Raw genomic sequence first — 13,420 nt, 5'->3', positions numbered from 1 at the left:
TAGAATGGAGGTGAAGGGAAGATGCATTTATATAGCACCTATTATATACCTGATCATTGTGTAAATGTTTTGTTTTAGCAAACATTATCTTGTTTTATCCTCAACTATCTTAAAGGTGAGTATTTTTACTAGTCCCATTGCAAAGTTAAGGAAATTGAGGCAAACAGAAGTCATGGTTCTAAGATCTCATTGCTAGTATGTGAGACTGGATTTGAACTCAGGTTTCCAGTACTGTCTACCCCATAGGGGTATGGTAAGGAGCACATGAAATAAATGTTTTGTAAACCCCCAAACACTCTCTAAATGTCAACAGCTATTATTATTATTAAAGCTGAAAGGAATCTTAGAAATCATCTAGTTTAGGCCCCTCATTTTACAAATGAGGAAGGGTAAATCACAGAGAAAACAATCACTCCAAACACCTGCTGAATAAGAGAACTTTTTAATTTGTATCCTTAGCCCTAAACTATATACCTGAGGTTTATTCAAACAGTTTCAAAGATCCTTCCAGAACTGATTCAGGGAAAGATCGTCACGAGGGGTGAAAGAGGAAGGGGGAGAAAAGGTATGACTGGGGGAGTGTTTATCTTAGGGATACAAAAGGCTATATGCAATCTAGCCAGCAACTTAAAACTAACAGTAAACCAAGTGAAGGCCACAGGAAGAGAACAGGAGCCTCCACCTCTCTTCCCTCCTTTTCAGTTCTCCTTCAACACAGGGTCTTGGGGGCACTGAGGGAATCCAGGAAGTCATTGTGTCTCAATCTCTCCCTAAAACACAACTCTAAATAGTGGCAGGATAACACTAAGAGACCAGAAAAGGAGACAGGTTTTCCCTCCTCAGCCACTAACAAAGGGATAAACATTCTATAAAGAGATAATCAGAGAAATTCAGAATTAGACCTCAACAGCCATCTAGGCTGACCCCTATATGAGCAACACTATCCCAGACAAAACCCTTACTAGGCTCTGCTGGAAGCCCTTTAGTGAGCGAGAGAAGGGTTAATCTGCACATAGGAAACATGAAACAATGCTTTTTGACTCATTTGTGGACTATCTCTCAAAGAAACCTATTTCACCTTGAAGGGCCCTCCCATATTGCACTATGTTCTAAAGCCCCATCCTAGCTCTGACATTCTGTTCTAAGGCCCCTCCCAGCTCTGACATTCTCTGTTCTAAGGGCCCTTCTGGCTCTGACATTCTCTGTTCTAAGGGCCCTTCTGGCTCTGACATTCTGTGTTCTAAGATCCCCTCCTAGCTCTGGCATTCTGTGTTCTAAGACCCCCCTCCTAGCTCTGACATTTTGTGTCTAAGACCCCCTCCTAGCTCTGATATTCTGTGTTCTAAGGGCCCTCCCATCTCTAACATTTCATGTTCTAAGGGCCCTCCTAGCTCTGATATTGTGTTCTAAGGCCCCTCCCACCTCTAACATTTCATGTTCTATGGGCCCTCCTAGCTCTGATATTCTGTTATAAAAACAGTTCACACTTCTACAATGCTTTAGATTTACAAAGCATCCTCCTCACAACCCTGGGAAGGAGACAGAACAAATATCACTATCTCACTTTACAGAAAGGAACATGAAGACCCAGAAGGGGTTTGTCATTTCTCCAGACTACCAGTGACAAAACCATTGAACCCAGATCCTCCAGCTAAAATTCAAGGCTCTTTGGACCATACGGCGCTTTTTTATTTCCAAGGTCTTTCCTCCTTAGGTGGAGTGTTCTGCATTTTACTGTCCAACAGCTGACGTTCTGTCCCCAGTGGTTATCTTTCCTCCCTTGTCTTTTCCACTGCTGAATCCCACCCAATTCTTGTCTGAAACCAGCCCATCTGTAGAGAATGTGTTCTCTGGCCCCTGTTGTTCTCCTTGTCCATTATCTAGACTTAACACACAGAGAAGTTGTAAGACTTGGTGTAAAGGGTTCCTTTTTTGCCATGGTCCTGAGGGAGGGGACAGATGTCAGAGGCCATAGTGGGACTGGGGGAGGGGAGGAGAGTCAGGATGGGAGGAATAAACTCCAACCTCTGTTCCTTGGCTCTGGTTCCTAGGACCCAGTCCCCTTCAGGTTCCTCCCTCTCTTGCCCCCAGTAACTGGGAAAGAGCTGCCTGTCTAGGGTGGAGGAATGTCTCCTAGAGACTGCTCCCTCCCTCCCGGGATGGAGGCACTGGGCTCCCAGGAAGAGGTTCACATAATAGTTGCCCCACCCCCAGCCCTATTTCTTCCCAGGATGGGAGGATGATTGCAGAAAGGCTTAGAAAAAGATTGACAGGATTCAGTGGGGGCCATGGGCAGCAGACGGATCCCTTAGCTATCACTTAGCCAAATTGTCAAGTCAATTTGCTGGGTGCCTTAGTCCTCAATTAAGGAGGAGGGGGAAAACGACTGATTCTCGACTCCCTCCATTTCCCTTCACTCTTCCTCCTTTTCTCTGGCTCCCCACTTCCCCCAACCCTTTATAAGCCCCCTCCAGCTCACTGCGGCCTCATGAGTGCTAATAATAATCATGTGCTCACCCTGCCTCTGCTTCTGGTCCAAGGGGCTTGGTCTGACCCCTTCGGCTTGGGGGCAGGGCTCAGGCGGACAGAATCTGTCTCCCCCGCACCTATCCCCAGTGGAAGTAGCCGGGGCCTGGCTTGTGGAAAAAGTAGGGCCTCGGGGAACTCCCACCCTTCTCCGGGCCCAGGGCCGGCTCTGGACGCACACCCTGGCAACGAGGCGCCCCCTCCCGCCGGCCCCTCACACACGCTCACACCTGGGGGCTTCAGGCTCCCATGCCGGCTAATGGCGTCGGATGTCCCGGGACCGGGGGGCCGGGCAGGATCGGTCCCGAGCCATCCCCGGCAGAGGCCTCACAGAGGCCCCCGTCCCGGGCCTGAGGAGAAATCTGCTTCCAGGTTTTCTCGCCGCTGCTCTCTGGCTACCTGGCAGCCTGGAGCTGCCCCTGATCCCTGCTCTCCCCCCTCCCCACCCCCGCTCCCCGGGGAGGGCTCCGGAGCATCTGACTGGGGGGGAGGGGAGCCGCCTGCACCTGGCCCCCTCTCTTCTCGGCTCAGCCCAGGGCTGGGGGGGCAGCATGGAGGAGGAGGGCTGGACACCTGCCAAACCCGAAAAAGCCCTCGGCGGGAGGGGCGAGACGAGGGCTGGGGCCGGCTCAGACCTTGGGAACCGCCCCGTCCCCCCAGAACCTCACCCCCCGCCACCCCGCACCCGTCTCCAGGGGAACGCCTCCTCTGGGCTGGGCGGCGAAGCCGCGCCTGGGGAGGGGCTGCGGAGGAGAAGGCTCCGGTGACCCGGAGGGCAGGGATCCGCCCCCCTCCCAAACCTTCTCCGGACTTCTGGGGGAAGGCGGAAAGTAAATTGGATCCTGAGCCCGGCCCCGCCCGAACAGAGCGGCGGTGGCGCCCCCACTCCCCGCCCTCGGCCCATCCCGGCAGCCTCCCCCTCCCAGCTCGCCCCGCCCCCTGCACCCCTTCTCCTGTCTGCCCGGTTCTGGCCTTAGTCCCTTCGCTCCTGCCCATCTCCTGCCCTCCTGTTCCTGTCTCTCTGCCGTTCTCGGCCCTTCTGTCCTCCCTGCCTCCGCCACCCGCAACTCTTCTGCCCCCTCCCGACCCTCCCCTTTCCTCTGGCCCCCCGGCGCTCTTCTGCCCCTTCTTGTCGGGTCCCTCTTTCCGTGCCCTTTCCCTCCTCCTGCCCCCGTGCCCCTCCCCTCCGGTCGCCCCCTGTCTCCTGCAGTACCCTCCCAACCCCCCCGCCCCGGCCGCCTGCTCCCCGGGCCGCTCGCTCCAGCTGCAGGAAATTCCTAATGTTCTCCATCATCCAGGCTGCTCCCAGCGCCGGCCCCTGCCAAGTCTCCCCTAAAGGAGAGCCACATGCCGGGCGCTAAGGGCCCGCCCCGCCCCCTCTCCTGGACGCGCAGCCTTGCCTTGGGGGGGGGCAGGGGGTTGAGGGACCGGCTGGCGGAGAAGGGGCTCGGTGCCCAGTTTCCCGACCCTCGGCCCTCTCCCAGTTTCACTTCCCCCTCCTCTCCTGCGATCGCCCCCAATTTTTGTTTTCATTTGCCTCTGCCGGGGGCCCCGCGCGTTACTTTGGGAGGTCGGGGATCCGAGCAGATTTGGGGTTTTCGGCTTTTTTTCCTGGCTGGGACTCAGCATCCCCAGACCCGAGGCGGCCCGCTGTGTTGTGGTCACGTGGGCCTACGGGGGAGGGGCCCGGCTGGCTCCGGCGAGGCTCTGGGTCCAGCCCTCGGGGACTGGTAGGAGGGAGGACGGGGAAGAACGCCTCGCACCGGGAGGCCAGGGCCCTGGGTTCCAGTCCCCCTCTGCCACTAATGTCACTGCACGGTTTGGGCCTGTCCTGTTTGGGTCTCAGTTTCTCCTCTGTCTAACGGGGGAGGAGAGGGGGAGGGGTAAGGAGGGAGGGAACTTACAACTCTATCGAGCCACAGGGCAAAACATTTTAAAATAGCGAGTCTTCGTTTTAAACCTTTAAGAATAAATAATAGTGCTAAGCGCCCGGGGGGCCGTCACCATTCCAGGGTGCCCCCCCTTCCCCGCCACTAAGGACACAACTTTAGGGCGGAATCTTCTTCTGGGAACAGGAGAAAACCTTAAACCTCGTCCCTCCGCCCAAACTGCTGGAAGCTCTCAAGGACACCGGGCTATTCTTCCCACTCACAAAATAGCTCTCTCCCTCTCACATTGCAGAGCTCAGTTTTTACTTCCCAAGAACTTTGCGCCCCATCCCAGAAAGAGGGGGAGCAAGGCAGCAATGGCCCCACTGGAGTCAGGGTAGAGGTCTTGGTATCGGACTTGGGAGCCAAGGCTGAAGGCTGGGAACGGGCCCAGCTCTGCCCATGGCCTTGGGAGAAGGGGGAGGGCTAACCCCCAGCTTGGCCACCGCACCCCTACCCAAGCACAGTGTTTTATTTCTGTCTCCCCTGCCCCCTGTTTCCACAGAAACCAGGCCAGGAAGGCTGGCAGCAGCTGGGGGGGGGAGGGCTGAGACTCCCCCCTCTCCCTGGAGGGTCCAGCTGCCGCCTGCCTGGTAGTGCCACAGCCAGAAGTTGTCAGGAAGCAATTGGATGGGATGGGAGGGGGAGGGAGGAAGTACAGCCTGGGGTGCCTGGGGAGAGAACTGAGGGAGCCTGAAGGATGGCTCTTCCTCCGCTTCTAAGAGCCTTACAAAGAGAACCCTAAATCCATCTGGTCTAGTCCAGGTGACCTTCCCCTAATGCAGATGCCCCAGAAAGAGCTGCCCCTGTCTCTTCCAGACAGCACCTACTATTCACCCTGGGCAAGTGGGCGCCAAAATCCCAAATCTGGAGACCCCAAATCCCTCTCCGGCCATTCCACTGTCTCTCTGACCTAGGTTGGGTCACGACCCCCCCCCTCTGGTTTCAGAACACACTTGAGGCGAGGAGAAAAAGCCCCATCTCCTCCCACTCGCTCTTCCCCAGGTTTCCAAGGCCTCCGGAGGAACCTCATTCCATGCCCCCCTTTCCCCATCCCCCACAGGAATGAAAGGGACAAGCCAGGGTGGGAGTTTCCTGTCAGCTCCTGTCCCAGAACAGAAGCCTGAGCCAGAAGCCTGGAGGCCCAGTTCAGTCTCCTAGGAAGAGCAAGTTCCCCCTCTCCCTGCCCCCACCCTAGAGCCCAAGGGAAGGTGAGCAGATACCAGAGACGGGGACACACTGGCTGAGTCACTGCAGCCGGACAAGGGGTCAGGGTAAGCTCCGTCCCCGCCCCTCCCCCAACACACTGGGCCGAGAAGAATGGGAGTAGGAGGGTGTCTCTCCCTCCTCCCACCAAGCTCCCCCCATCCCTGACCTCCAGAAACAAGGACAGTGGAAGGGAAGGGGAGCCAGAGAGATCACGTGGAACAGCGAGTCCTTTGGGGGGCCAAGGCCCCCACGACAGGAAGTGCCGAGTGAGATATCTCTCTGACAACAGCCCTGACCTCTCGCCCAAGCCCTCATCCCAAGTTTCCAACCACTCCCTCCCCCTACCATATCCCTTGGACTATTCAGCATCATTTCCAACATAGTCCCAAAGAGAAAGATCATTTTTCCAATAAACTCAACTCCTCTCAGCTCACTTTCTGAGTCTCCCCATCTCTCCTGCCCCCCAGTCACCTCGGCTCCAAGCCTCCGCCTGCTCCCATCTTGCTCGGGACCTGCTCGCTTCACTCTCCGGGCCCATCCATTCCCCTCAGCGCTCACTTTTATCTCTGCTCCCTTCTCTCCCCTGCCACAGTTCCCGTCCTAGACCAGACCTCTTGCCTAGGCTGTTCTAACAGTCTTGCCCCGCTCCGAACCACCCTGAACTCAGGGAAGGTCATTTCTCCTGCTTCCCGGACACCTCACTTTCAGTGGCTCCCTACTGCCTAGTAAGTCAAGTCTAAGCGTCTCAGACTGGTCCCACCTAACCTTGTCTACCCTTCTCACCAGCAGCGCTCATACCCAGGACTAATGGCCGGGCTCCTGGGGTCCCAGTCCACGCCATTATTCGGAAATGCACTTCCTCGCTCCTTGAAACAAACTTTCCAGTACTTCCTTCTGGGTCTCCATCATCCCGTGGCCCCATGATTGTGCCCAAATAAGGCGTCTCTCTGCCTCAAACAGTGGGGGAGAGAGCCCTAGATGGAGTTCAAAGAGTAGAACCTGGGTCCCACTCTGCCACTTACTAGCTGTATACTGGTCAACTGCTGTCTCTGGACCTCAGTTTCTGCAAAACAGTGGAGGGAAATAAGCATTTCCTAAACAGCGACTGTGCAAAGCACTCTCCACATTGCCTCTCATCCTACTTTAATCAAATGCATCTCTTCAGATGATCCCTTTCACAATCCACCTTAGAGGGTGGTTGTGAGTGGAACCTTCACATACTATAAGCACAGGGAGACAAGACGGAATATGATCAAGATTGGCTTTCCATGACCTAGTCTCACAAAGCTGAGGGTCTGGCCACACCGTCTGTGTCTGGTGCTCTCTCGGGCCAAAGGCTCTTTGCTTGACTTTATGGTCAATCAATCAATCCAATAACAACCACTTATTAACAGCCCTGTACCCAGTCCTGCTGATCCAAATACAAGGGGTTGTTCTTCTCAGGGTCCCCACCACATCATCTCTCAGCGGACCTCCGCTGCCCACTTTCACAATGCCTCCTGTTTAGGCGGCCAGCCTGCCTCGACTAATCTGTACTCCGGTCATGATTTTGTCTGAGCTCTCAGAGAATCAAAAAATGTAGAGCCAGGAGGGATCTTGGAGATTATCTAGCCTAACCCTCTCGTTTTATAGATGAAGAAAGGGAGAGAGAGCTGCCGGGATCTGGGAAGAAACATGGTACAGTGGGGAGAGTGCAGGATTTGGAGGCAAGGGACGGGCATTGGAACCTCAGGCCTGCTGCTTCCTACCCATGTAACCCTGGGCAGGCCCCTTAGCTTTTCTGGACCTTTCCTCATCTGTGAAAGAAGGGAGTTGACCTCCATGATCTCCAGACCCTTTCCTAATCTAAATCTCTGCTATGACTTAATATCTTAATAATGTTATGACTTAATATCTGGGGCTCTTGCATTTAGACCATGCTGACTCTGGGCCTCGGGTCACTGCCACCCTCTGCCCCCAAAGGGGCAGATTTCAAGGCTGCCGGATTGAATGCTGAAGTTTCCTACACTCAAACCTCTATCACCCCCTGATCCTCAAAACAGCCTCCTTATCCCTCCATATCTGCCAAACCCCAGTGGGCTCTGGGGCCTGATATGGCCCGGTCTGACCCATTACCGTTCTACAGCGAGCCCAGGCCCCAACACCCATCCCATCCACAGCTCACATCTCCTCCCTCCCTCCCTACTTTGTCATTCATTAGCACCCAATATGAATAGGGCACTGAGCCTATCAAGTCAAAAAATAATTTCTGCCCTCAGGGAGTTCACCATCTACTGGGGAGGTGACAGAATGCTTATATAAACAGAGAGAGGGGCAGTGTGGGCAAGTGGACAGAGACAGATTCAAATCCTGCCTCTGAGAGTGGCTACGTGACAGGACCTGGCTGAGTCTGAATCCCACCTCTCATGGGATCTCTTGTGGCGAGCCATTTAATCTCTCATTGCCCCAGATCACCAACACTACCCATTGTGGAGGCGGCTTCATTTTTGGTTTTGTATCCCCAGCATCAGTCATAGCACCTCAAACACAGTAGGTGCCTAATAAATGCCTGCGGGTTGGGTGAGCTGTCAAACTGCATTTGTAGAGGGAATTTCCATAGGGGAGTTCCTTGCACTGATAAAATCATAAGTTTGCAGCAAAAAACCAAAAACAAGATAATCAAGTCTTCTCTGATCATCCTACCCTTTAATGCTATCTGCCCTTTTCTGAACTCCTACATAATCTGGTAGTTCCTCCTATAGGGCTCCAAGTGTTCACATATGTGTCTTTTTCAACATATCACATGCGTCCCTTCTTTTCCATAACCTTCACTTGATGTGCAGCCCACTGTCTGGTCTTCCTGCTTCCCGTCTCTCCTCGTCCTCCCAGCTGACCTACACAAAGAATCTCCCTAAATCCCAGGTCTGGTCACATTGATCCTTTGCTCAAAAGCTTTCTACAGAGGCCCAGCACTGACAAGTCCATAGTATGGATCAAATGAGCTATGATTTGTAAAAGGTGCTTAGCACAATACCTGGCATACAGTGGGTATTCCATAAATGCTTATTCCCATCTCTTCCCTGGCTTTCAAGATTGTCTCTACAAACTGGCCCCAATTTACCTTTTCCAGACATTTTACACGGCAACACACCAGTCAGGCTGATAACAGCAATTCACATTTTCCTAGCACTTGAAGGTTTGCAAAACTATAAATTGTTTTATTCTTATTTTATAGGTGAGGAAGCTGAGGCGCAGACAAAGTATATGTTAGAGGGAGGTTATGGATCCAGATCTGCCATATAATTTTCACTAAACCTATTGCCTTTCTAATCTCAGCCTGGGCTATTCATCACCCATTGCCTCATCCAGGTTCTCTTAACCCTTTTGGTGGCATGGTCCCCCCTGGCCGTGGGGGGAAGCCGCTGGGCACCTCAGAATGGTGTTTTTAAACAACTGAAGGAAGTGTTAAATTTCAGAGTTCAATGAAAATTAAGATGCAATTTTTCCCCAACCTAAGGAATCTATCAATGGATTGCAGATTAAATTATGTCCTAAACTTTCCTTTATGCCTCTCTGCCAGTGGTCAGTCACCCTCTCTAGGCCATCTCGAAGAATCAAAGTCAAAAAGAATCAAGTCAACCCTACCGAAAGGTAGGAAGCCTTCCCTGATCAAAATCCTCAGAAATGTTGGGGCCCTTCCCCGTCATCTTACTAGAAGGCAGAGAGCTCTTTACGGTTTACAAAATAATTTTGGAAAATTAGCTCAGTAAATAATGAGGTCTTGTAGCGTATTGTCGCAGTCAATCATTTGGTACCGACTGTATTGACCCGATTAGGCCCGGGACACTAAAGTAATAACCTTTCAAAGGGTTGATTAATCTGTACGGAAAAAAAAAAAAATCTGTAGATATTCACTGAAAAAATGACAGCTATGGTATTTTGTACAAGTCCGGATCGGGGAAGAATTCTCTTCTAAATATTTTATATTTGCTTTTAAAGGGGCTTCCCCTCGGTGGAATGTAAGCTTCTAGAGGGCAGGAACTGTCTTGCAGCAGGAAACACTAGCAAACACTTAATGGACTAACTAGGGAGTCTTTATTAAATGTCTACTCCACACCAGGCGCTGGGAAATGAGACAGAAGCTCCTGTTTTTAAGGTGCCTCCAATGTAGCCAGGGAAGATAACAGGGACATATGGATAAGCAATCGCTACAAGGGAGGAAGGACGGGGATTGCAAGAAGTGGAGGTGACGAGGGAGTGGATTCCAGGCATGGGACAATGAGTCCGAGAGACGAGAGGAGGGAAATGGGAAGGGAATGGGAAGAAGGCCAGTTGGGCTGAGTTACTCTTGGTCTGATGGGTGGCTATCGTGGAATCAGGCTGGAAAAGTAGGCTGGGGCTGGGGGTGAAGCTTTGAGTTTTTCTGTATGACCCTTGAAGTACTAGGGAGCCAGTGGAATTTTTGAAGAAAGAGAGTGCGGATCTACCCTTTAGGGAAACAAATCTTGGTGACTGAGTGGGGGAAGCAGGAGAGACTTGAGGCAGGGGCCTGTGGCTCAGGTGAGAAGGACTGGGGTCCATGCTGGCTAGCTCTTCCCCTGCCTTGGTCCGGGTTCCCCACCGGGACTCTGGGGGCCGGACCAGGAGAGGCTTGGGATGCTGTCTCCCATTTCCTCTGCATCCCCCCGGGGTTCCCCCTTCCCATCCCTCGGTCTCCACATGGGGCCGCACACAGAACTGGCTCTCCAAAGATCTGTTTGTTAACCGACTGGTTTAACCCCCGGTCCGGGCCAGTGCCCCAAACGCAGACACGGCCAGTTCTCCTCCTGCTCGGACCGGGGTGCTCTGCGGACCAGGACTGGCGGCTCTCCAAGGTAGGGGCCCTGCCTCCCCTCCAGACCAGGGATCCCTGATGGCGGGAGCCCTGTCTCCTCCTCCCTTTGGCTCCCGCCTGAGGAGGCTCTGCCTAATTCCTACCCACAAGCCCTGAGCCAGGCCTCCTCTGGACCCCTTACAGGCCTCAGTCTGGTTCTCGTGCGCTCCCAGGCCCAGACAGACACACCGACGGAGACAAAGGACGCCCAGATGGCCAAATATAGGCGGTGGCCGGGGCACGAGCACCAGGCAGGGAAGAGGTCTGAGCACATGGGAGGGGGAGGGCAGAGAGTTGGTCACCATGTGTCCGGCCTCCTCCGAGTCCCTGCTCTCCCCTCATTCCTCCTCCTCTCCAACCCACATCCTCCTCCCCTCCCCCCAGAAACAGAGGCCCCCACTTCCTGGCCCCCACTGTCTTCTGACCTATTCCTCTCCTCCTCCCATCTCCAAGCCACTTCCCCTCTGCTCCTTCCAGACTGTTAACCCTTTCTGGATCAGGTTCATCTGACTTAAAGCTGGAGGAGACCCGGCATCAGATCTGGAGGGGCTGAGATCCTGTGGGGAGATTCAAGCTTCGTGTCTGCCCCCACCCCCCCATTCACAGGCGGGTTTCTGCCCAGTGGTCAAAGTAGGAACAGGGCATGGTAATAATACTCATAGTGAGAGCTTCCATCTTTGGAGCAATTGATCCGTCCAGAGCAGCTTACATCTATTCTTTTATCGGACCCTAACAAGCTTGGGTGAGGATTTTCTCCATTTTGCAGATGGGGGAACTGAGGCTGAAGCTGCATAGCTGTGAGTGGCTCAGCTAAAAACAGTGCTCTCATTTCCAGTTCAGTACTCTTGACACACTGCCTCATACAGAAGGATCTGGATACTCCTTTCCCCATTGCCATGGTAACTGGCACTCTTCAGGATGGTGCTAGGGCAGGAGGCAGATTAAGGTGATGGGATGGAAATCAAGTTCAGGGGACGTAGGGGAGGGGAGCCCAGGACAATAGCCATTTACAATCTGGTTCTAATCTATCCTTCCGGGCTGATTGCACATTATCCCTCCTAACCGAGCTATAGTCTAGTCAAATTGTTCTACTTGTTTCCCAGCATACATATCACCTCCCATCTCCTTTCTCCATACTTTTGCATAGGCTGAATACCCTTCGTCCTCACCAGCTCCTGGAACACCCAGGCTCATCTCACATGTCACCAAGACCTTTGCTGATTTTCTTATTTGTAAATATTCCCTCCCACCCCCCAAAAAATCTTTTGTACTCATTTTATATTTATTTGTCTGTTTACCTGTTGTTCATCCCCAAGAAAAATGTAAAATACCTGAGCGCTGGTTCTCTTTAGGGTTATTTTTTTCCTTTGTATCCCCCTACACCAAGCCCAGTATCTGGTGTTTAATGCATGCTCGATAAATTGAATCCAGTTCTGAGGCTGGGGAACCCAACTATGGGAAGGGGCTAACTAGGGGTAGGGTAGCCTAGGCCATCTCCCCCAGCCTGGCAATCAGCGCCTCCAAGTCTCCCCCTCCCAAGAAAGGAAGACAGGAGAGAAACAGCAAGATGCTCGGAAGGCGATTACCCACCGTTAATTAATTAAAATAAACAGCAAATTAAATACAGCAAAATTAAAATAGCACAGGAAATTAATTCCCAACCAGCCCCACCTCACAGGTGAGCTATTTCAAGGACTAATTGGAAACTACAGGACCTAGAGGCAGCCCCCGGAAATGCCCCACCTTCCAACCCACCTTCCTTTTCAGCTTAATAGTCTTTTGGGGAAGAATGGCCCTCACCTCAAATCCCTAATCAGGCCCACACAGGTCACCCATGCTTGGCTGGTCTCCTAAACCCAGTCCCCTCCCCACCCCACCCCGCCCCCCACTGCAGATACTTGGCTCCTTTCCTCCAGGAACATCTGAACAACTTCAGGGAAATCCTTAGGGAATAGGCCAGGAGTGAATGTATATTCCACAGATGGGCCTCCTGGAAACTCTGGGTTTCTGCCTCTGGGTTCCCCACCCCTCCATCGAGCTGTTGTTAACCAATCCTTTTCCCTAACTGGGAAGGGGTGGGGCAGGGATAGGACCGGGGAGCTCCGAAGGTGGGGTTTGTTTCTGTCTCCATCCAACACTCCCCACTCCCAAACACACACAATAGCACAGAGTGGTGGAGCTAGGGAGGACTTTGGAACGCCGAAAGGTAGAAAATTTGGGGGCATTTGTGGTCGTGATGACTTTTAAGTCCCTGCTATCTCTCTCCTGAGATTTCTGTGAACATACAGTACCCAGACTAGCAGAGATTTCAGAGACCCAAGCAGTAAATGCATTTTCCAGAGGAGGAAATGAAGTTCAACGACTATTCTAAGGTCACCCAGCTGGTTAAATGAACACCTAGGGAAGTGAGCCACTCTTATCATGAAGACCTCTACCCACTGGCCGAACAGCTTGACCCAAATCCCGGAGGGGAGGGAGGGAATGAAGAATACAGGCAGAAGAAATGACATTTGTGAAGTCACACAGGCTTAAACTAAATCCCCTTCCTATTACCTTCCCTCTGAGGCCATTTTCTTAGACTAATCAGTGACCCAAGCCTACCCATACCCTTTTAAATTTGGCTGCTCCGGCGCCTGGGACAAAGACCAGAACCTTCCTTGCCGCTCCTCTTCCCACCCACCTCCATATGGCAAATGGACAAAAGGGCAAAAGGGACAAAAAGGAAGGTGAGGAATGAGGGTGGGGATCCTGTCCACTTCCCCTACACCCACATCTTGCAGAAATCCCAAAGAACCTCCTCTCTTTGCATATCAGGCAAGCAGATTTGTCAGCCCACCCATCCACCCACCCATCCACCCACCTATCCATCCATCCATCCATCCAAAAAACACAGAACTATCTAGTA

General features: G+C 52.7%; 1 protein-coding gene across 2 annotated transcripts in view; it reads right to left on the bottom strand.

Moving 5' to 3' along the window:
• Window positions 1-13,420, bottom strand: part of AHDC1 (AT-hook DNA binding motif containing 1) — an 86,830-nt gene that overhangs the window by 49,099 nt on the left and 24,311 nt on the right. Inside the window, exon 1 of one of the 2 annotated variants that reach the window (XM_051988070.1) lies at window positions 2,757-2,886. The exons of the other annotated variant lie outside the window; for it this stretch is intronic. The gene's annotated coding sequence lies outside the window, so the exon portion shown is untranslated. Of the gene's footprint in view, window positions 1-2,756; window positions 2,887-13,420 lie in introns of those variants that run through there. 2 annotated transcript variants of the gene reach the window in all.

The sequence above is a fragment of the Antechinus flavipes genome, chromosome 3, assembly GCF_016432865.1.
Source record: "Antechinus flavipes isolate AdamAnt ecotype Samford, QLD, Australia chromosome 3, AdamAnt_v2, whole genome shotgun sequence".
NCBI classification, from domain to species: Eukaryota; Metazoa; Chordata; class Mammalia; order Dasyuromorphia; family Dasyuridae; genus Antechinus; species Antechinus flavipes.
Note: the sequence above shows the minus strand (reverse complement) of the source record. Positions and strands in the feature narration are given on the sequence as shown.